The 24,976-nt window shown below is 41.9% G+C and overlaps 1 protein-coding gene and 1 long non-coding RNA gene across 3 annotated transcripts in view; one reads left to right on the forward strand and one right to left on the reverse strand.

Moving 5' to 3' along the window:
* The window catches only part of GRID2 (glutamate ionotropic receptor delta type subunit 2), a 704,126-nt gene that overhangs the window by 42,049 nt on the left and 637,101 nt on the right, over positions 1-24,976 (reverse strand). The gene's annotated exons all lie outside the window — the stretch shown is intronic.
* LOC125326348 lies at positions 5,927-24,226 on the forward strand. The gene is made up of 3 exons (XR_007203778.1): positions 5,927-5,989; positions 23,120-23,258; positions 23,849-24,226. It is a non-coding gene; the product is annotated as an uncharacterized LOC125326348 (long non-coding RNA).

The following is a 24,976-nucleotide window of genomic DNA, read 5'->3' on the forward strand; positions in this document are numbered from 1 at the left end:
TCTTACTATTCCAGGGAGCACTGCATATTGCAGTTGTGTGTCTGTTTTTCAGAGGGACTGTGGATAAGTACAGTTTATTAAACCCTGCTGAGGCAATCTGTTGTGTCTGGTTTAATGTTGTTATAAGTCAGTTAACCATGTACCATACTTGTTAGCTGCATATATACTAATTTAATGTATTGATGGGCTGTCAGTACAAATACCTAATGAATATTAAAATACAAACTCAGATACAGAAATGCAAAGCAGAGCCAGCATGTGGTCAACATTTTGAGGGACAGGCAGAGAAAGGAGACGACCAGAGTTCAGAGTAAATGACAGTAAACACTCATGAAATGAACCTGAAAACAAATCACTAGCGGCTTCCCAGGAAAGACGGAGGAAAATAATAATTAAGGGTCTCAAAACCACGGGCTCTAAATATACACTGTGAACTTTGTCTTCTGCCAGCTGATTTCAATATAAATGAAACAAAGGGTGGTTAGCAGACCAGTATGCCAGTAAGACAAAGGGAACTAGAGAAAACAGAATAAAGACACTGTACCAGGGGAGGGAGGGGAGGGGAGAAGGAAAAATCTCCCACAGTCTCTTCGGCAATGCTAATTTTGTGTTTAACAATAGCTCTAAAAATGGATAGCAGTCGATACTTTGCATGCTCTGCATAATACAGTCTTTCAGCAAGAGCATGTACGTACAAATCTCTCCTGCTTCAAGTGAATGTGGCAGGAGTTTGCTGGGCATGTTGCTCCCTATTAGATCATATTCAGAGCTGCAGTCAGCTGCTTGTTAGAGATTCAAAGGCTTGTGCACCATTCAGACCCAGCTCAGAGGCAGGCTGTCTATCCTTCACAAGGTTTGAAGCAAAGAGTGAATTACAAAGAGAAACCCCTTGGGCCAGAGCAGGAAATATCAAACCACTGTGAGTGGGGAGGCAGCAGGGTAGAGACACGTGAGCAGCCACGAGGCTGATCAAACCAGCAGAAACAGCCCCACAAATGCAGGATCTGTCTGGATCTTGATTGCTGCCTCTTTCCCCCTGTCCCACCTCTCCAAAATAATAAACATGTCTCGAGGGGAACAGGGACCTGGCATATCTACCAGCTGCAGAAAAGGGAAGAAGAACCAGGGATATGCAAAGCTGAGGTGGTCTCCATCTGCAGTCAATAGGGAGAGTGGTCCCTATTGATTGATTTAGAGGTGATTTTCTCAGTGGAGGTCTTCATGCAGGACAAGATGGGAGGGAAATCTGCCAATTTATCTATGACAGAGCCTTCCTAGCTGGCAGCTTACAGCTGTTTTTGTGGATGAGGAAGAGAATATATCTTCATGGATCAAATGCATAAGGATATGTCAGAGTTTCAAGCATTACATAAATGCCCAGTGAAAAGACAAACAGCGAGCCTTTGAAATGAAAAGGAAAATCGGCGAAATTGGAAAATTCTGTTAAGAATCTGAATTTCACATTAAATATATGCTTTCCTAGTGGCATCAGTCACTAAAACATTTTACAATAACCTTCTGATTTAACTGTAACCTAACACCTTACTGCTTGAGCTAGAAGGGTAAGCAGATAGCTTTCTTTGACATGTCTGTGCCTTCTTTGCTGCTCCTCTTCCCTGGTTCCTTTTCAGATGATTGGAAATGACTTTAAATGTGCCCCTATAATGCTATGAGGTGTGAAATGCACTCTGCTTCCCTGATCCTCTGGACCCTGCCTGCTCGTCCTGCAGCCTAGGAGAGCAGTAGCAGCAGTAGCCATCAGAAGTCTGCTTGAGGAACGGCAGCTGGGTGGCAGGCTGGGATAGTAAAGCAGAGGAGCAAGGACCAAGCTTAGCTTGGCAAGAGGTACTTCATCACCTCTAATTTACAGGTAAGCAATCTTGCTGGGGGAAGTGGTGAGGGCAGGGACATTCCTGAAGGTAGAAGAGAAAAATGACCTGCTGTGAAACTTCAGGAGGAAATGACTCTTTGGGCCACTGGCAGACATTGGGTAGATGATGGAAAACCCAGCTACAGAGATCAGGCGAGGAGAAAGAGCACATATTTTGAATCCAAGGGGAACTACACTTTTGGGATGGTGAAAAGCAGAAATTTGCACTCATTTAAATCTTTCTCACTCAACCCAAAATATGTGTTGTGGAGAGCTCAGTGCAAAGACACCACCAAAGTTTTAGTGAAGAAAAGCAAGATCTGGACAAGCACTAATGCCTGGGTCCAACCAATTTGTAAGTCTCTCTTCTCTGAATTTCCAGGGTCTTTCTATTTGCTTTCTGCCATCAGAATAAGGCCTGGCACACAAAGGTAGATGTCAAGCAAACATTCAGTTCAGTTTAATAAGATAGAGTGTAAATAACACAGGCTCTACGTTTGATGCTCACTAAATATGACTGCATTATTCCCGTCTCTTGTGGCTTTTTTCATTGCTTCTGGCAGGAAAACATAGAACGGCAGGAAATCACTTACTCCAAGGTAAAGGCTTTCCTTCTGTAATAACTCACTAAAGCCCTAATCCTGTTGAGTTTGAAAAAACTTGGTAAGACAAAGGATGTTTAATTTAATCAAGTATTAAGGTCATGTGCAAAACAAAAATATAAGGAAAATAAAGATGAAATAAAATGCAACCCTTCCATCAAGAGGATGAAAGCAAGACAAAGAAATAATAGTCTAACTGATGGCTTCATGGATGAATGGGTAGTAATATCTGCTATGCCCAGAAAATAACTGAAACATCTGAAATCACCCTTTAAACCAGAAAACAGCTCCTGCTGCTGAAAATGGACAAGTCTGTAAAATGCTTCACTGTGCAGCAGCAGCGCTGAACAGCGGTGCAACTGCAAGAACAAGGCTGCAGCACGAATCTCCCCATAAGCAGAGAGGGGAGGAGGGATGCAGGACCAGCCCCACGTGCCTCCACTTCAGGAAGGATGGAGCCTGCTGCCTCCCGCGAAGTGCAGCTGGAGGGAGATGAGGCAAGGGCACCGCAGGGATGTGCTGAACGAGGCAGAATAAATCCCTGCTCGGTCTTTGCTGACCTGGGGAGCATGGGGAGGTGTAAGTGTGCCCCCTGGGGTGAAACAATTCCAAATTCATCCAGGCACGGGGCAAGGAAAGTGACCTTTTTTCCCTTGCTCAGTCAACAGCAACCACGAGAGAACAAAACACCTCAAAAGCTTGGCTTAGCTAACATGTGCAATCTCAGCTTCCCATCAGTGTCACTCCTGCCTGCTGCTTGCTTCAGCCCTGCCACACACCAGGCCCACTTGTCTTGCCCTGCTTTTACCTGGATGGTTGGTGTGAGGGTTATTGCTGTACAGTCTTGCTGCTCCAGATGCAGACTGAGAGTTTTTGAAACACCTCTTTCTGCATTTTTCTGGCCTTGTGATTTCTGTGTGGTTAAAGGTCCAGAAAATAAACTTGTCTCTGGCACTGTCTTTAGAGGAATTGAAGGAATGAAACTGTATGGCAACTGAATTTCACATTTGAAGCTATCTAAAGTTAGTTCCAATCAAGCTATCACTTGTCAAAAATTAAGAGAAGGCCATCATTAGGCCTCATTCCAGCTGGTTGGAAATTAGTAATTAACTTCTCACAGAAAACAGATAATTTTGCAGGGAATCAGAGGTGACATTTTTACATGTGATATACTTTGTGAGCCAAAGGAGTCTGCATATTGACAGTAAACATTATGCCAACAAACCTCTATAGGCTGGAAGATTCTCCTGCCCTAATTGGGGATGGTTTTCAACAGTGAGGATATTAAAGCTGAAGTAAGAAAACACATTTAGACTGCAGTAAGCAGAGCATTAGCAATCTGAGGTGATCCTACTAACCACAAGCAGAATTGAGAGAGGAATAAATGCAGCAGCAATCAGCTCTGCCCTGGCTCAGGAGCCTCCATCTGGGATGAAGCAAGCAGGGAGGCAGGGAAAGCCACATCAGCCCACCACAAACCCTCGATTATGGGGCCTCCAGGACAGGAAGGTTCCAGCTTATAGGTGCTTTGCTCTTGCTGGGCTCTCACGCAGAACAGACAGAGGAGCAGTCACAGGTGCAAAACTGCTGGCACCAGGCAAAGGCTGGGTTTCTCTGTAACCACAATGCCCAGTTACATTTACATGGGTCAGTTAGTTGTTCCTTGTTTGCTTTTTTAAGAAAAAATCCTGGGAATTTGGGAAATTATAGAAAAGTCTGTCTTATCTCAAACCCAAAAATGCTGGTTCAGGCTAAAATCTGGAAGTTCTGTAAAATGCTGCAACTTTTTAAAATGAACACATCCCCACACATGAGCACAAGCATTAAGAGTGCAGCTGACAGTCATAAATCATGCCAGCTCACTGTGCAGACAGAAAGGGAGAAGAAAGCTGTCACTTTGGTGCTTGACAACATGGTGATATTGTCATCCATACAAATGGGTAGTGCTCATCTAATATAAATTAGGTAGTTGTTGCCTAAAAGACTACCATTAGGGAGTACAATGCACTGGCGCTTAGGTAAACCAATAATATTAGGGAAACCATATAGTATTTTCTGCAGCAAGCAAGAGAGGAGAGGCACAGAAGAGTGAAGTTTCCTTTATTAATGACTAGACAAAATACTTGGCTTATTCCACTCTGGAAAAAAACCCAAAACCCAAGACAGCAGAAGCATAGGGAAATTCAGAGCACAGCTGAAGCACTGGGAAAGACGGAGGACAGATCTGCTTTGTCAGGGAAACAAACTGAGCGGTCTAACAAGCCTTTCCCATATCCGATTCCTTGTTTTATGTAAAGGGAAGCATTTTCTTCAGCTTGAAGAACTGCTTCTGCCCCAGTCAGGGAGAGAGCATGGGAGAGAGCACAGTAGGGGAAATTTCCTGGCCTCTTTCTTGCAGGGCTAAAGGCACAGGAATCTGCTAACCTGCACTCTTGCCTCATCTTGGAGGGCCTCAGATGCAACATTTCTACCCAAGTACCAGCACAGCCTTTACTGGTCCAGCTAAGGACCAAATTGGTAACTTTTATGCTGTAAAAGAAATTTAATAAAACCAGGAAAAGCAATTTTATTTCACTTTGTTCTAAACAGGGATCTACTTGCTGACACGGATCATTAAGTGAAGTAGAATGAAAAAGCACTAGGAATGACTGAAAGCCTATTTAGCAGAGCAGCAGCAATACCTGTAGGACATTAACAGCAAAAAGACAGTGCAGAGTATATAAGGTGCTGGATGAAATTTCCTGTTCATCTCATCATGGCTGCATAGCCCAGCTGTTCTGAAATTTGTTCATGTGAATCAAGAAGACATACAGAACATACTGCAGCAACATGCAATTGGATGAGAGAAAATGAAATTCCATACAATAGTGACACTGAGCACTGTTATGCATGTAGACCCCTTGGAATGTTTTTTATTATCATCTCTGCTACACAAGGCTTTGAAATGTGGCCATAAGAAGAAAAAAAAAGCTTCATAATAAGACTTGGCAGACAGCACAAGAAGATCTTAGCCCAAAAAATTGCTGTTTTCCTTTCTTCTCTTCTTCTCCCTGTACAGACCAAGACCGAAATTCACTTACAAAATGAGAACAAATAAATATATTTTCATTAAAGATGAATTAAGCATAACAGTCTAGCCTGTCTTACACATAAAAGAGAGGAAAGGAGGTTGTTCCTCATTTAGAAATATACTGCCTTCCTGTGTCAAAATAGCAGCTGGAACCTGAGCTACGAAACCTGGCAAGTGATTAATTGCTCCAGGTATTTAAACAAGTTCCACAGCACACAGAATAGATATAATTAAAAAGAGAGTTTGCTGTCTTAAATCTCCCTATTATCCTTCATCCAAATATGTAATCAGAACTGGCCTAAAGCTGTCGAAGTCTGTGAAACTGTGAGTTTTGTATTTCCACTGGGTCATGTGGGTAATTCAACCCAAACAGACCTTGCAGCGCAGGGTGAGGGGAGGAATCTCTGAGATGTTGCTGAGACAGAAGAGTTCCACAGATCCCTCCAGGTAGGACAGTCCTTGTTTGGTCTACTTTCCCAACAGAGTCTTTTTGCAGGATATGGCATTTTTCTTCCCACAGAAAGGACGCTTGGCATGCTGGAACAGATCTATGCCAAAAGGCAAGAAATCTTGAAGGAATAGGCTAACCAGAACAAAGATTTTTTACAAATATCCCCTGTACAGACTGACCAATACAACAGCTCTAGTTTTAATATGGCCAGAGCCTGCATACTGCTAATTAAGAATGAAATTTGAGCATATTTATAATCACTAAAGAATAGGATGCCAAAGACAAGTATCAATCAGCAAGTACTTAGTTTCTTCAGTAATAAAGTGCATTAAAAAAAAAAAAAGAGTGCTGCACCAAGACCTCAGACCTCTCAGGGAGCCAGTCAATGAGAACAGATGAGAAAAGACTTGCAGAATTCTGATTTATCCCTGCCTTTTATCCAGTCAGTCTGGAAGGACATGCTTTAAAAACTCTTTCAGAAAAGGGGTAGAAATTAAAGCTGGTTTTGCAGGGCATATGGATAATTGTGAATTCTGGAAAGTTCCAACACAGCTCTCCTTTTTACAAATGTGACAGTGCATGATGTTAAATGCTTTCTGTAGCTGCTCATGCATGATTACAAAAGATTCAAATAGCAGCTTTATGAGTTTTAATGAAAGCAGAAGGTGTCCAACCTGTGAGACTGCTTTGTTAAGAATATTGGCAGGGTTGGTACAAAAGCAGGAATTTTCTAGTAGGACTGGGTTGCTCAGTATCTGTAGCTCAGACTTTTGAAAAACAAAGCCGAAAACCTTCTGCATTTGGTGAATTTGATTCCTGGCTATTGTCTCTCAACTTTGCCAATGGCTATTATATGCAGGTATCCTTTATGTAATAGATCCCTCTAACACATTTTATTTCCTTGGCTCCCACCAACAGTTTCTAGAAAGAATGTGCTGTTATTCACTTAAATTGGACAATTCAACAATAGTGGAAGGAATAATGGAGAGGAACCACAATCCCTCAAAGTGATAATAACCTGCAGAGATATTTCACTGCTCATTTTTTAACCAAAACCTGACATTTCTCATTATTTCCGAGTGCAGACTACCTAATCCAGAAGTCTATCTATCACAAGTAATTCAGGTACAGAACTGACATTGCAATTATTTTTACTAGTACTAGCCAAAAATGAACTATGTCTCAATGTGCACAGATCAAATCTCTCCTAGAGATATAGCAGTATACCTGCATGGGAAACTTCCAATTATTGGAATGCAAACACACAGTTGGCGATCCAAAGAAAGTGTTTAGGGAATAAAGTGTCCCTATTTGACTCCATTTATTACTTCCCAATAGCCTATCCCTGTCAAATAACAACTGTATTTTGTGATATTTAAGATGTAAAAATCCATCAGAAAGCGTAATAAATTTATCTCTCGTGCAGATATAACAGTAGTACTAGTGCAAAATGCTTGCAATAAAATATCAATCCATGGGAAACGCACTGGAGTTCAGCTTTTGCTGGAGATTCAAAAGCATGCCTGGTTTTGCTATAAGCTTCAGGACCCAGGTGAAGAGCACTGAGACAATTTGCTTTTCATCTCACAGCTCTTATATGAAACCATTGGTTTCATTGGTCGCAATCAAAAATACTACCTCTGACTAGAAGAAAAAGAGAAAAATAGACTTTTTTCAAATTTTACCAAGGCTGTTCAGCTTTTTTTTTGCAATGAAGTGTAGTAAATCTCAGTGGCACCATAGAAAAATTCAAGATTCTTGTAATTGTCCTACTACAATGAATAATCAGAGACCAAACACTGTGCTATTATTATCAGTTACGTCTCTGATGCAATCTGCATTTATTATTCTCCAGGTTTGCAAAGAATAGAGACTTGCTTGGAAGAAATGCAAACTTTAGTTTACAACAATGGAGTTTTCTTCTGTGCCACCATTCCCTTTATGCTGAAGGTGTGTGGGTGTGAGAAAAGTCAATGGACTAGAATTCCCTCAAAAAAAAGCTCCCCTGAATAACCTAATGAAGGGTTTTTTATCTTGAACTGCAGTACTATATTTACCTCAGGTCTTTTCTTACATAAATGAACAAACTGGAATTACTACATTGCTACTTAAGTACATCATGGGGATTTTTCTATGTAGGGCCTTCTTCAGTCTCAGAGTAAAAACAGAGAAAAAAGAAATTACAGTATCCCCACATTTATGCCTTCTACGTTTATCATTTTTACTGAGGTTTAAGTAAGAACTGTATACCCCATTCTGAGGGCTGGAGAGAGCACAGCTGATGAAGAACAGCACACCATGCCAGCCAGGCATTCATTGCTTGGATGTGAGTGAGGGCAGCAAAGGCTGACACATAATAGTGGCCAACAGCCACCAGCACAATGAAGTTGCAAAATGGGCAAATGGTGTGCCAGAGCACACCAGCCAAGGTATTTCTGATTCAGATTCTGGCAGGTACACATGCAATCTCATCCAACACACTCCGCACAGCTGGCCTTACCCACCTTCATGAAACCAGAATCAGTGCAGATAAGAGATACGGGGATGAACAGGAGAACAGAGCTCTTATCTCAGGAGGTAAAAAGCTTTGCTGACGTGCATGGAAAAGGAGAACTGAGAGTGGCAGAAGGTAGAAACAGAGAAAAGCAATGTGAGGGAAACGCCAATATTAACAAAAGCTAACAGTTACACACTGGCTATGAAGAAATCTGGACTATAAAGAATATCCCTGGGAGTAATAGGGAGAAGGAAAAGCTTCCCAGCAGGAACAGCATCAGAAAAACAACAGACCTCCCAGGGGAAAACACTCAAGTGAAAAAAAATCCCTCAGCCTGGTACTGAGATGGCCCTTGATGAAGCTATGAAAGGACTCATGTGGTGTGCTTGCCTATCATAGCGGGACAATGGATTCGGTGACCCAGCAGACCCCTCTGATTCTTATGGTCATATAACAGCAATAAAGCAAATTGCCTGTAGCTTTGTTGCTTGGGTCATCTATCAGACAAATGAAGATCTTGGGCTGCAGCTCTGAAACAAGCACCCCAGTGCAACAGCAGCAGGTTTTGGCATGCCCCATTGGTGCTCCCCAATGCTGTGGGCGATGTGTGGTGAATGAAGGGCACCAGACCTCTCATCTCCTTGCTCCCCCCGTCTCTGCTCTGTCCTCCTCCTGCCAGTGCCCCTTGGTTCTCCGCCTGCCCGGGAAACCTGGTGTGGGGCACTTGGCTTGTCCAGCTGCAAACCCCAAGCCTTGCTCCCTGTACAGCCAAGAAGCCAGAGGGATCTCAGCCCAAAGATCACATCCGAGGCAATCTGGAGCACCGAAGGCAAAGCAACCTCTGGAGACTCTTGTGCAGTGCACAGCTGCCTTTTGAAAGCTGCTGGCTTTTGAAAACAGTTTAACTTTCAATGGCCTAGAGTAAGTGGTCTTTCTAAATAAAAATGTAATCTTAATGAACCACAACTTTATTAATGCCAACCAAGCTTACTTAAGTATTATCATAAATGAGCATATAAATAGCTAAGTAAATGCAAAGATATTTCAGACCTCCACAGGGGATATTAATAATGATAACTTCACTCCAGTGAGACCCTGAAGATTCTACTCAAAACCTAGGGTTTCCTTAGTAAAAATACATTGATCCAACAGAGATTTATTTACAGCAGCCTACTTTTAGTACAGAGGACTTATAACACTATTACTCTGGCTATGTAATTAGTGGGTAAAACACATATACTAATGAGCTTGAAGGTAGAATTCAAGTGTTTTATGGATGAATGGTTCACCCTCCTTTCTGTAAAGATTTTACACTCTTTACTGTGCTAATTTGTGATATTGGGAAGCAATTTCTTTCCTTTCACTCATTACATGTCCACAAAGGAACAGAAGATTAACTCTCTTTTCACCAGCCCTCTAAATACTTGTAATCTCAAACCAGTCTCTAGTGCCTTTTGGTGATAATAATCCTTGATATACCATGTCAGCACAACTATGAAATTAAAGCACATTATGGCAAAATGCCTTCCAACACTGTTAAAAGTTTTGGCCTCCCACATGAAATGAATCATTTCAGTATTAAGTTTTCTTTTGGCTTTGCTGTCAAGTTCTCTGTAGAAAAAAAACTGCCACGGGTTTTATAATGGCTCCTGTCACCTTGCACCTCATGGCCTCAGAAACACATACTGCTGACTTCAGCTACGGCTTTATCCATAATTTCATCCTAAACAACCCTGAGCCCATAAAAGCCACAGAAGAAAAATCCCCACTTTATTATCATATTGAACATGTCATGTTCTTGAAATAAACCAGCATCATGAGACTTTAATCCTCTTTCAACTTCCCATAAATGCCATCAGTCAGAAAACTGTCAGCTCAAGTGTGACAAAAAACCTGCTTCCATTCCCAAGAGACTCTGCTGAAATGAGTATTATTAGCCCATTTTCTCCTCTAAAGGGGTCTGTTACAAAAGAGTGAAGCATCAAGAAATGCAGTCTCTAGCACAAGATCAATATTGATGCCTCCCCTGTTGAGAGGCTTAAAAATGCTACCCAACATACAGCAAAAACCTTTGTGGCTTTCCAAAGTGTGTGGTTGAGAAAGGGGCTGGAAAAGTGGCTGTGTGACTTCAGAAGGATGTGACAGGGCCTTCTTGCCTCAAAGCTGATCCATTTGTGACAGTGATGAGTGCAAAGTCTCCACTTTTCCCTCTCAAAAGAAAAGCAGACGATGCTTGTCCAGACTTTTGCTAATCAACTACCTAAAGACCCTTCTTCTCCTCTTTGTCTAAACACAAACTGACCATCAAGCAGTCTGGTATATTCCAAAACATCTCTGCTTCTGTCAAGTTGCTCAGCAAAATGATAAATTCATAGCATGGTGTGCCAGAGACACAGTTTTTCCCATTAGGAATATCTGACTTGAAAGGGCAGCAAAACATTTTCTCCAAATTTTGTAAGGAATTAATTTGATCCCATCCATGAAGCTATGAACTGAGCAAATGGAACATGCATTTCTTCTTTCCAGACTTGTTTTGCATGGAAGGGGATTTTAGTCATTTTCAGAAAAGCTCCCAGGAGAGCATATTTGGATTGGTATATATTGTAATACTGCTCCAAGGCCCCACTCTACTGATATTCCCTGTTACTGTTTTACAGAAGAGCATTGATAGATTACTCTTATAAGCACCTGGCATGTTTACATAATTTCCTTTATCTTGCATTTTGTCTACCAATTTATGTCTGTTTACAAGGACTTCATCTTCCTCAGTCAATACAGAAAAATTTCCATACTCATTGCACGTGGATCTCCTTCAAGCTTGTGCGAAGAAGTTTTCAGACTAAGTTCTGCCTCTGCTTCATTAGAAAAATAAACCAAGCCAACCAACCCTTATTAGAAGTGTCAATAGGCAGGCCCAAAGTCCAAAAGCACTGAGATGGAAATTCCAGCCTGTGGGCACTGCCCACAGAGTAATACAGCCAGGTGACAGGAGATATCCAGTTAGCCACCACTTCTGCCATCTTTCTTTCCCAGAGCACCAGGGATGCTGGGGCTAAGCACAGGCTTAGGAACACAGGCTAAGGGACATAAAAAAGATTCCCTGTTGTTCCAAACATGTCTTGGGGCTCCTTTCTAAACTACTTCCTTGTATAAAATGGCCAAACCCCACGCAAGATGGGCAGAGGTATAAATATCACAGCAACCCGAAGAATGACTTCACAGAGGATGACCCATTTCTTTCATCAGCCATTTCAAATGTCATCGTGATTATTAAACCCCAAACCAGTAACATTCATCTAGGAGCTAAACTGAAAGACACACAGGATATTGATTGAAATCAAACTATCTATCAACTGCTGCAGCTCCCAAAATTTCGGTCGCTATGCAGTAACTGTCATTTTATGCTTCTTTGAACTGCTACTTCTTTTGGCCATCAGCTTTCTACACTCCTCCAAGCACACAAGCTGCAACCATCTGACAGTAATTGTCATGACAACTGATGCTGGTCCCAAGAGGACAAAAGACAATACCGCCAGCGAAATTCAATAAGCAATGTAATGAAGTGGAACACATCACAGGAAGTTAGTTGTGGTTTCATGGTATGGAGAATGAGCAATCTGGAGGATCCCTCGAGTGTCCCAGGGCTATCCATGTCCCAGCCTGGAGTATTCACATATGCTGCTGCGTGTGACCTTAGTGCCCTGGATGGGATGGAGAGATGCTGCAAAGGAGCAAATGATCAGCTTGGAGGAGAGAGGCAGCAGGGTGATGTCAGAGGAAGAGTGGTTTAAAATGAAGTGAGGAGATTTGTAGACAGTGGGGCTGGAAAGGCCAGTATAACACTTAGTCTGCCCTACACAGAATGTCACACTGATGTAGGAAAAGCCAGAGAAAGATCTTCAGAACAGAAATTAGGATTAGGCACCTTCCTCGCATGCATTTTTAACTTCCTGAGTTTGCAACTTACTGGCCTTCCCATCATCTGAAGACAAAAATCTAACAAGTTGTAAGAAAATTTAAAAGAAAAAAGCACACTTGTTTTTATCTACTCCAGTTCTAATAACTAAGGAAATGCCTTAATTATAAGCATAGGTTAACTGCATGGCATCATTATAAGGCTGATTTGGAGTTGCATGACTGAATTAACTGCATCCCTTGCCTTCAGGTTTCTTTGATGTGGAACTTTAATTCAGACTTTCATCATCTTATGATGACTGATTCTGGAATTATTATAAGTGTTCTTTTATATTTCTTTCTATCAAATAATAAGTTTTCACTTTCAACTCTAACAAAGATTTCAGTTTCTAATGACATTCAAGTATCCAGCTGACTCCAGCTAATTTAGCTAACCGCTGTGTTAGCATGGAGCAGACAGGCTAACTCAGGAGAAGTGGCATGCTAAGAGGAGCAGTTCTGACTGACAAGGCCTTAAGCTAGCTCCTCATATTTTTCTAATTTGTTCCCTACTTTGACTCAAAAAATAATCGCTAAATATCATACAATTCCCCCCTTCAACCATAAATTGCTCCATTTCGTTAAAACCAAGCCTGGACAAAGAGCTGAAATTTGTTTGAGAAAACTCAAGTTAAGAGAAGGCAATAAACCCCCCAGCTAGGAAACAATTCTCTAGAAAAACAAATGCTGCCAAGAAAGCTTCCTGCAGCCCCGCTGTCAGAGCGCTGTGACTCAAGGCAAGCACCACTAACTAAGCTCAAATGGAAGCAATGCAGACTGCCACAGAGAACAGCAAACAGAAATAAGGACCCTTTTTGCCCAGATGCAATGTTTGTATTTGTGCTGGCAGTACAGCAAGAGGCTCAGAAAGTCCAGCACCAGGCCTACAGAGAAAAATCCTTTGGTTTGTAGGCAGCACACCAGGTATTCTGCCGTATCCAGGAACATTAAATCATCAGTTTTACCTGCAAGCATCACAAACTGAACTTTAAGAAGGCAGCTCCGGATAGGAACAAACTATCTTGTTTATCCAAATCAATATATCAGTGCAGACCTGCAGCATTTCTCCTGGTGAATAAAGATCTGGCACTATTTACACAGAGATAACCTGCATCTTTACTATTAAGATTCAGCCATGTGATAATTCCAGCTGTATGGGATAGGCTACAGGTATATTAGTGATCTAAAGGGATGTAACATTTAAAAATTTTAGCAAGGAGCTTATCCTTGCCTAGGCAAGATGAAGGACTGGCATCTCTACTTTTTCCTCAATTCAGAAAAAGATACTACTGGATATGCAATGCCTGCGGGGGATGAGAAAGCTTTTTGGCGAGCAAGCAAATCTTCAGAATTGAACCTGAAATGCAGCACTGTGGGAATCATCTTAAATTGCAACGGGCTGAAAGGCACACAGCATGGTCTTCTCCCAGTCCTGCCAGCCTAGGACAGAAGTTTCCTGGTGAGAGTCGTTACCCAGGTTTTATTTTCAACACAAGAAAAAGATGATGACAGTTCAGCCCCATGAACGGACAAACCACTTACACCTCTGAGAAACAGGGAAAAAGAAAGGAGACAAAAAATCCTCACTTTTTCACAATGAGCAACAGTACTGACCCCAAACAGCAGCTTTGTTTTTGAGGAGGTTTTGAGACCACTACTCCAAGAGGACAGGCACTTACAGCCCTCCCAGACCCAGACTGTGCCCAACCACCCTGTAGGTCACTCCCTTGCACCCACCCGGGGCTTCACCCCACAGGGTCCCCCTTCAGCCCACTACCCCTGTTTGGCAGGGCAAGGGGCAACAGGCTGCTACACAACACTGAACCAGGCAAAAGGGTCTGTGTTAAGTGAAGCAGCAGTAGGAAAACACTTTGGTCAGAAAAAAGGAAACAGGCAGTGGTGCCAAGGCACCAGGTAATTTGAAATAAAGCTGGCAGGAGCGAGAGGAAGGAAGCTGTGTCTGTGCACTGCTCGCAGCTGTGCCAGCCCTGCTGCCTCCTTTAATGTCAGCTATTGCAGCTCTCCATGAAAGCAGAGTCTACTTCTCCTAAGCTCAGCCCTTAAAAACACTCCAACACCAAAGCCACCCTGGATTTCTTCTACCAAAGAAGGCCTCAGAGCAAGTAAGCAGTAAATCATGTGGCCTGCACTGGTAAAAGCTGAGAAAATGGGAAGAAAACAGCTAGTTGGAGATGCAAAGGGCTTTGCTAGGCGTTCAAGTGATTTGTGGAGTCAGTTTGGACGTATTGTTCATCCCCCCTGAGCTGAGTGTCCTGTAGCAAGTTGGAGTGACAGACCCTTCACTTGCAAAGCCAAGCAGCAGAGGGTATTGCTACATGCTGCTCTGCTCTCTGCTGCCAGCCCAGCCACACACGCAAATATTTCATTCTGGGGGTGAGGATAAAATATAGCCACTGCTGCCAGCACAGCTTACCTATACCTACATATACAACCATGGATATATTTCTCCTTGTGTTAAACACCTGTCAGTGGTTCTTTCTGACACCCTGTATTTTCAAGAGACCTTGTATGTTTAACCTGGTGCAAGATTGCTAGACTTAAATAAATTAAAAATGAGTGTTGTTGGTGTTTTTAACTTAAAAGGGACATGAAGAAGATCAACAAACCTTCACTTCCTCAGGGCTTTAACCATGCCTCTTTTTCAATTGCTTTTCTTCTATGGATTTTACAATTTCCTCCAGACTTATATAAAATGGAAGAACACAGGGGAATTTGATGCTGCAGGTGAAACCCAATAGCTTTTTGAAAGCCCTGATTGCTGCCCAAGTGTGGCTGTCAGAGCTGACACGTTTCTCTAGCTTTGCATAGCACTTCACAGTGTAAGAAGAAGAAATGAACATAAATTCCCTGTTTCATGGGGATCTTAATCTTGAGCCTTACATCTAAATTATGCCAAAGACACATTATAGGATTAAATTCTCCCGTCAGCTAAACCAGTATAAATCTGGAGTAATTCCATGATCTGAAGATCCACTGCTAATTAACTAAATCCCCCCCAAACCCAAGGAAATTAATACAACCAAACAATATTAAAAATAAAGTATCTATTTCTCAGTTAACTCAAGGCTCAGTTCTTCACAGTTTCTCTCACATGTTGCTGTAGGAATACCCTAGACAAAGCCAAAAAAACCAATCAATCCTGGGCCAGGAACTTCTAATCCCTGCTCTCAAGGCTGCAAAACAGTGCTGCTTTTCTCTCCAAATATTACCGTAATGGAGTTTGTTTGGTTTTTTTTTAATTAAAAAACAATTGGATTTTTAATTAAACAAACAAACAAATCCTAACACAGCTTATCTTTCTTATCAGCTTTCTGTAGGAAACTAATGTCTTTGAGATACTGATGATCTCTTTGGTCCTGTAGAGGCATCCCACCTATGAAACTGCAGCCAATAAGAGTTATTTTTCCTTTTAATGCTTGTCACCAGCTGAAACCTTCCTGCTGCTTTGGTGGGAGCAGCTGGAGCATGTACTTATCTACAAAGCCAGGTAATTAAGTGGCAGCTTTTCTTCACTGCTTTGGAAATTCAGCTGTTAGGCTATTCTTTCAGCTGAAGACAAAAGTAGCAAATACAAGGAAAAAAAAATATTTTTCAATTGCAGTAAGAATGAAAGGATCATAACCTTTCCAAAGAAGTGTACTTCCCCTGGCTCAGCCCTTAACTGTGAGGGCTTTTAGAGTGAACTGGCAAAGCCTGTGCATGCTATTAAGCACATGCAAGAGGGAGATGTGCTCATGTGCCATGACAAATTACTGCCACTAGGACTTAATCAGGAGTGTAAGCGCACGTTCCAGATAGGCCAAAACCCCTTGTGATGTTTTTCTGTGACTACAACGGCCTTATTATTAAAATCCTTCTATTCAGGGGGATCGCTAGAGGAGTGTGATAAAGTATTTGACTGAGAGAAAGTCCAAGTAAGACGCACTTTTCTGATTTACTACCAGACAGCTGAAGAGTGCCATTATCAATACCTTGCATATGAACTTGAAAGATCAAACTTTTCCTGATTAATTCTTTTATATTAGGTTATAAACCCTGCATTCCCATTCTCTCCTCCTTAAAAAAAAAAAAAAAAAAAGGCTGGTCATTTAAAATGTCTATTTCTGTTAATTGACTGTAATTTAATTCTATTTTATCTATTGTTTTTTTCTGAAAAATTTCAAAATTCTGGTTCCATATAAGACTTTTCCCTTAGTCAGGAACTGCAGTCTGTAATAACAGCAGTCAAGGCAGTTCATTCTGACAAATGCATGTCAGAAAAGGACTGCTGTGACTTTGAAATATTGAAAGTGACTGATAACATAATGTGTGAAGCAGAATAAATGCATAGAAATGGAAGTTTTAGCTGAGCAGTCAAAGTATGAACTAAATACAGTGTCAGAGCTCTGCCCTGAAAGCTCTCTGTGCAGGTGGTTACAACAGCAAATTACTAAATGCACTTTGCAAAAGTGTTCTATGAATAAAACGGCAAACACAGTTTTTCCTTGGCCATATCATCATTTTTGTCTGCCTGCACACTGTGTTTAAGTGGAAAACTTGGGTCTGGAAAGGCATTTGGTTTTTAGGACAGTCAACAAAGCTATGATGGCTGGGATCAGGGCTCTGCTTTATTTTGGGCTAACCTTACCCAACTGGTGCTAAAGCAGAATATAAACCACACTGTTGCACATTGTGCAAACAAAAGTCTCCGACATTATCCAGCTGGTTCATGTCAGCAAATGCTTGCATCTGTATTGACCCTGGAAAGCCTCTCTGCCACCACCAAGTCTTCTCTGGGATTTGGGCAGAGGTCTTTCCAACTTCATGATAACTCATCTCTGGAACATTTTTTCCTCAAGTCTACAGAGGAATCAGAGAGTAAAGGCTTCCTCACCCCATCTTCATCTTCCAACTAATCCAGACCTCTCTAACCACTGCACTCTGTCATACTGGTGACCCTGCTGGGCAAACTGTCTGGCTCCTCCTCCCAGTTCCTCATGATTTCCTTGGGGAACAACCTAGAGCAACCTACTCCATGAGATTGCTCTGAGACCCAGCAGAAGACTTCTCTGGCTAGTTTTTTTTTAGCTTTCTCACTTTGCTAATCTCCTCCTGCATGAACCTGAGCAATAAGGAAGGCTCCTTTTATCTGCCCTCCATAATCACTCAGGAGCACTCAGCTCCTCCCTGTCCTCGCTGCCTGTCCTGTCACTTCCTCTGCTGCTGCAACAAGCTTTCTTCTTCCTCATACTCTATTTCAGCAAGGGAAGACAGCTCTGCTGGGAAACCTGCTGCCACTCTTCCTTGGCTCTACATTCTGGAGAATTTCCACATGCTCTTTTTCCCTTTCCCTACCCCTGAACTTGGGGGAAGTCATAAACCAAGGCTAGCACCTTCTTCACTTACTGATGAGTAAGTGAAGAGTGGGTGACAAATAGCACATCGGTGTTCCACAGTAGAGCAAATCTCTGCAGGTTGAGGTAGCCTCTGTTGCAGAAGTTCTACTGGTGGAAGCAAAACTCTCACTTCAGATATGCATAAATCCCTCCAGTTGTCATTCCATCGAGTTAATTTCAGCTTTGAAAAGAAGCTTTGTTTTCAGGCCTTTTATTTTTATCTAGGAAACAGGACTAGCTGAAAACGAGCTTTATGGTCCAGCTAAAGGTTAATTACTTTTTAAGGCAACGAAACGGGTTAGCAAAGATCTATTATTCTTTGGTCTTTTGCTACTCTTGCTCATTTTAACTGAAATAGGTTGACCAGGGTTTTGAAAACTGAGGCCAAGAGCCAGGAACATTTGGGAGGTAGTGCTGGTGTGGGGCAGGTGGGTTAAACCCTTGCTTGTGGTTACTATGGTTCTGCCATCAGGACAACTGTATGACCGGATCCTTCCTTTTTCCAAGGAAAGCTTTGCACTCATTTTCCACCCCACTTTAAAGGCAATGCTGCTGCTCAGCTGAGTCAGAGTGAGTAGTTACACCTCTTCCTCTCAAGACTGACGCACACAAGTGTACGAGAAGGCAGCCAGAGAAGAAAAAGGTGTACTCCAGGACAGTGTGCACTGACGGTAAACCTAATCTCTGCTGCAGGAATTCATAAAAAGGCCAGTTCTTGGAGGGAAGCCACTCGCTGAGACTTCTTTTAGCTTTACTGTCATCAGATTTATAACCAAGCAGTTTCAAATTCTGCAGCCATGCACTTACTCACTCCATAAAACTTTAAAACACATGAACAACTCAGCTTACAATAAATGTCGCTTCCACATAGTTGGATGAGCAACACTTTTCCACTGACTGTACTGCACACCTCGCTGGGTAATCTCTGGCCATTTTACACGCCAAGTCTGAGGTGCCTGAGGCTGGAGAAGTGGAGAGAAAGTAGTAAGAAATAGCTTGCAAAGTGCTATCTACTGATAATTTAACACATTACAATTAGACTGTTTTCTTTGGGGTGGTTCATGGGTAATGATGGGGAATTAATATGCATAAGCATACCCTTACCTGGCTTGCCTTTGTGAAAGTTTGAATGCAGGGCCCTTTCTGAAAGTGAGCATTGATTAGGAAAAAGAGGAAGAAGGAAGCTGCCTTTTTTCATGGTATCTTTTTTTTCCCAACATGCAGCAATGTTGGAAAGTTTTCCTTCACCACAGCACTGCTTGGATGCAGAGGTGCCTTCCCATGGTGAAGCAGGCAGGCAGCTCTCTGGTGCTCATAGCTCTATGCTGTGTGAAGGCAGGAAGATCTAATGCCTTTCCTTATGATTTTCTTTCTCATGCTTCTTCTCAGTGCTGCTACTTCATGATTCTTTAACTTACCCCATCAATTAATGTTATGGTGTATTTTAAAAGCCCACTAATTTGCTCACTGCCTTTATTTGTTTTGATTGAGTAATTTTTCACTATGTGTATGTAATAAACTCCAGATCTGCTGCAGAATCCTTTAACCCATCTCATCAGTTAATATCACGGGAGATTAAGAAGTTGCCAAAGCCTGTGTTTCTGTAGGCGTCTCCATCCTTTTCAGCTCCTAATCATGAATTTACAGTGAGACCTGCAAGCACCAGATGCACACCATCAAGAATCGATAAAGCCATTTCTCCTGCTCTTGCAGCGTGATGTGTGGGAGCCACAGTTTCTCTGCAGTCCTACAGCCAGCAGCCCCCGCAAGCAAGCGAGTTGGGGACAGGTAATAAAGCCAGGAAACACTGCTGATGACTGTGCAGGAATCTTCAGAACCTGCAGCTCTGCATAGGCAGTTAGGGGAAGAGGATGCAAAGGGACAGTGTCAGATCATCTGGTCCTTGGGGAAAGCGATTAGCAATGTGCTCAGATAGGATTACAGAGCACTGTAAGCCTGGATCAGATGCTCGTGGACCTGGTAGAAAAAAGAAGAGAGAATAGCAGAGGGACAAAAGATTTATGTTAGGGCTTTCTCATGAAGTAATGGATGCCATTTTTAAAAATCAGAATGAAGCTACGTCTTTGCTTATAATCCATGTGAGGTTACAAGTCTTCAGCCCGGAGTGGGGTGTGCAGAGTGTGAGCACCCTGCAGCCCCAGCAGGGCAGGTGGCTGGCTGAGCAGTGCTTCCACAAGGTGAGTTTCCTGGCATGAAGGGCAATTGCAGTTTGTCTTGGAGGACCTGTCTCAGCAAAAAGGAAGATGGAAGTGTTTTGAGACCTAGGGCCTCGTGCAATTCCCAGTTTTACCCCACAAGTCTAATGCAGACAGTAAAAAATAAGGATAGACTAGTTATTTTGGATGGTCAAGAAATATGACATTGGTGTGGTACTTAAGTTTTTTATTTAGTATCCTGGTTATCTGAGAAACTACCTTGTTAATATGTGCTACTCTGAAGTTAAGGCTTTTATTAACAATGACTCTATCTGAATAAATTAAGACTGGATTCTCATGTCAGACTCCTCAGAAACCTGGAATTAATTTTGATTTTTTTTCCTCTCACTAATGTAATTTCAGTTATATGAACTTGTGACATGATCTAAAAGCAGACTCTCAAAATTAAACTCTTCTATCTAAATTCAGGAGTTTGCTTGAAGTCAAGTAATTCTCCCAATTTGCAGAGTTTCTTAATTTTCTGGAATTATCAGGAAAAAAAAGTGCTTTAGGAGGATTTAGGTAGATTTTACTAGTTTGTCTGCTATATTTTTCAGAATGTTATATATACAGTTCAGAATAGGATTTCAGTTCTTAGCAAACTACCGAGACAAAGCAAAGTTTGTCTCTTACTAAGGCACCACTATTCTGCAGGTGATCACTGTATGTAATAATGAAAAATCCAATTACATCATTATTATCAGTCCTCTGCAGGGTTAGAGTGTAATCCAAAACTCTTATTTTCCACATAGCTGGTAAAAGATAAGTCAGAGAATAAGTGACACATTCTTGGGTTTTCATTAAAAGAATATTAAAAAAACAAAATAGAGGGGGTCTTCTCAAAGAAAAGGGTACATAGTCCCAAGAGCAGAGAAAAAGAAATCAAGGTAGTTAGGAATCAAGTAATTTTCCTTGCACCGGAGTCTTTGGACATAAGTGACCTCCAAGACACAGAATGAAAATGTAACGAGAGAGAATTAATGGTGAGAAGACAGGAGGAACACATATTTATGGCTAAGGGCAGGAACTTTCTAAGACTCAGGATTCTGCTGATGAGATATAAAAAGGACAGGAGAATATCCATACCATTTATTTAAAGCAGCTGGCTAATGATTTGCTAAGGACAGTCTGAAATGCCATGCGATGGCTCTCTTCTTTCCCTCCAAACTTTTGGATACCTGAAAGCGCACCACTTGCTCCTAGGGAGGTGTCTTTGGGCTTGCCATGAGGAAATCATTATATAAAGTGTCCATTTCTTTTTCCCACTTAGGACAAAAAGATGTGATTGTCTTCTCTAGCAGCAGCACAAACTTGCTGTGACTTTTTGTGCATAATGTCAAATCAGACTGAGGTTTCTGCAGAAGCCATATGGTAGTTGCACCTTCCATACTTTTTGCCCTCACACACCCCACCTCCCACAGACAACCACCAGGAATTGTGGAAATGCTGCTGCTTCTTTTGGCACACAGACAACTTTAGGTGTCCATGAGCTTGTACTTGGCTGGGGAGGATCATTTGTGGAAACACAGCTGATGAACAAGCAAGAGTCCCACACTGTGGGCTCTGAGGGCAAGCTTGCCTTTTCTTTTTTATTCTTCCTATGGTCACTGTTTTCTTTTACCTAAAGGGGCAGATCACACACGGATGCTCTTTGGGATGTGAGGGGTGCAGAACAACTATGGCTTGATTTTTCAGTGGTTTTGGGTGTTGACATGTTCCAGTTACTTAAGTGAATAGCTGGCTACTGGCCTCTGCTGAGCACGAAATTAGTGCTTCCTCTCCCTTTGCCTCTAGCGTGCTGTGTGGCCAGGACTGTAGTGCAGAAGAAGAGAGTGAAACAGCAGAGAAAGTGGAGACATGAACAGCATTCCAGCACTTTGCTGCCACCCCTCCTTGACCCCCACCAAAAGCCAGCCACCAGCGCAGTGCCTGAGCCATTGCTGCAGCACTGCAGGAAGCGCAGACAGCCTATGAAATACTCTGAAAGGCGTCTGCAATTATAGTTATACCTCCCAGGGGTGCAGTGGAAGTTTTAAAGTTTAGGGCTGAAAAGAATTCTTAACAGGTGTCAAATTTAGTGTCACCACACAGTTCCTCATGAACCAAAAGACACATGCTTTTCAAGCTCTCCTAGGAAATTTGGCAGTTCCTATTATTACAGCCCCTGTCATTACCTTGAAAAAAAAAATATATATAGAGAAAACTGACATGCTGCCTGGAGGCTGCTGGTGCTCAGAAGGTTAAGTCTTAGTGGCAAAGAAAAGAGGACAGCACTCTACCTGAGCACATCATCTCACTGCCTAGTGGCATGGCCAGTTGTGTTTGTTAACATTTGCAACAATGTGAATGAAGTCATCAGGATGGCTATGACAAGTCTACCTTTCAGATACTACCCAGATTCTTTTCTATATTATTTGTGTTACAGCCACATGCCTATTTTCAGGATGGACCCAGAGCACCTGTTTTCAGACAAAGCATTAGGCAGGGACTGGTCACAGATGCTGTGTGGGATCCCACCTGGCTGCTTTGCCATCCCTGTCCAGCAAAAAAGCCAATCTGACACCGCAGTCAGGCCATTCACTGCTGCTCCTGTCTTTGTTTTGGCATAGAAGGGATTTTTTTTGCATGTGAAAAAGAAAGGTCTCAAAGACCAGCTTCTTTACGCTGCTTCCTGTTGGTAAATTTTACCACAGTGTTACCCTGGGTGCAGCTCACATGCCATAGCTTTAGAGAGAAGGGGTGAGTGTTTTTTCTCTCTGTCTTTTCCTGTTTCTCTGGGAATCACCTGAATGTTCAGAAAAGCTTCCTGCACAGAGAACAAAATCTCCTGTAAGCTTGCCAGACCTTTTACAGCTGCACCCTAGGGATTTAACACTGTGCATCTTATGGCTTTATATGAAATTTCTTAGAAGACCTGTATTTTCACATAAATATATTTATTTTGGGAAAGATCAAGAAGTGCCAATATATTTTAAACCAGCTCCCTGATGCATTAAAAAACTGAAATATTCATATGAACATTTTCTAATCCTATACAATGGATCTATTCCTCTCTCTATTTAGCATGCAGGCTGCAGCTGCTGAAGGTTGTTGAGCCTTTTCATTAGGAAGAAATGTAAGGATGGTGTGTGAAAACCACACGGATGTAAACTTAAAGAACAGTACAGAAGCATGTTAAGAACAAAACCTTGTAAGCTACCTTGTAAGCATGATTTCTCTTTCATATGTTTGTTTCTTATTTGGTCTTCCACTGCTTTAAACTGTAAATGTATATTTATGGACATAATTAAAAATGCTATATAATATGCTCTCATAATACAGAAATAAGAATGTAAGCACAGCAGCACACACATTTTCAGACCATATATCTCAGGCTCTCTAAATTCTCCAGGAGGTAGTATCACTGCAAGCAAATTCCAGTTTCTCTGTTCAACCATTACTTCTGCTAATGTAATGAGTTATTTTCTCACCAGTGCTAAGTTCTGCGCATCCATCCAGATCCTCCTGTGGCCCAGTATCTGACAAGTAATCCCTCTCTTCATCTACCTAAACTCTGACAACTTTAGCAGGAAATCAAAAATGAGTGCCTATGATCCCTGATTCCACCAGGGGACAACACATGACCTTTGCATTTCATTTAAGTCTCCTGATGCTATGGATTCCCCAAGCATTAAGTGGAAATGGCATTTGCTTTCCTGAGAGATGCTAATATTTAAGTATTGCTTTGAAGATCCTCAGATAAAAATACCTATATATGTGCAAATTCTTATGCTTCTTTCCTCTTTTGTATAGCTCCAAGATATAATAATACACTGAAAAGCTGAAATTTCCTTATGAAATAAAATTGTACTTGGAAATGTCAGGCCTGCACAGACCAATGATCCAGGAGTCGCTGAAGGCAGTGTATCGGAAGAAGCCTCTCCATGTGCTGAATGCTGCGGCCAAGAAGAGAGTCTCTTGCCAGAACCAGCCATAACCTCTTTCCCCATATGCCAAGAGCTATACCCAGTATACAAACCCTGTCACAAGCAGTGTCTAAGGGCAGTTTGGATGCATCCAGCTTGACTTGCAGGGCAGCAGTGGTGGGCATGAGGAATGCGGGCGTGAGCCGTGCCATGTCATTTGGCGCTTTCACCGTGTTTAGTAATAAAGACACAGGCTATGAAATTCTCTAATGTCTTCCAATTTTTGTACTCAAGCTTATGTGGATAAGACTGTGAAGAGGATGACTTAACACCTTGACAAGCACCTGAGAACTCTAATAGGTGGAAGAATTTCTATGAAAGATTACAGGAAGGAATTTGCCTCCTTTGTTTAGAGCGCCAGAGATTTTAAGCAGAGCCAGCCTGGTCACAGCTGGAATATGAGAGTATTACAGCATTTGGTAAATATTTGCCTCTAATACTCTTTGTAATATATAAAGCAGATCATGTTTCACAGAAACTACATTTCTCACTGATCCTGTGAAAATTTTATTATGTTGCTGCTACGTTAGCACAAAATTCAGCAATATCACTCCCGATATAGAACAGATTCAATGAATCCAAGTCTTCTCTGTTCATGCTGTAAGTGTGAGCAGAGAATGATTCCTCTGGATCTGCACAGTGTTACTCACTGGCTGCTTTCCCCCCACCACAGTCTTTGGACAAAGGCAAAGGCCCAAATTAAGCATATTTTGTATGTTTACCAGGCAGCCACACAACAGAAATCCCATCGCAGCAACTGTAAAATTTTGCTTCATGCACATAACACAAACGAACAGAAACAAGGCTGAGAGACCAGATTCAGAATGAAAAAAGGATCACGAGATTAGCCCACATCTCCTAAGCGCCAAACTGCAGATATTACACTTTAAGAAAGTTGGGTAGTTTTTTTCATTTCACATGCATCCTGATTTAGGAATCAATACTGGAGTGAAGC

This window comes from Corvus hawaiiensis, chromosome 5 (genome assembly GCF_020740725.1).
Source record: "Corvus hawaiiensis isolate bCorHaw1 chromosome 5, bCorHaw1.pri.cur, whole genome shotgun sequence".
NCBI lineage: Eukaryota > Metazoa > Chordata > Aves > Passeriformes > Corvidae > Corvus > Corvus hawaiiensis.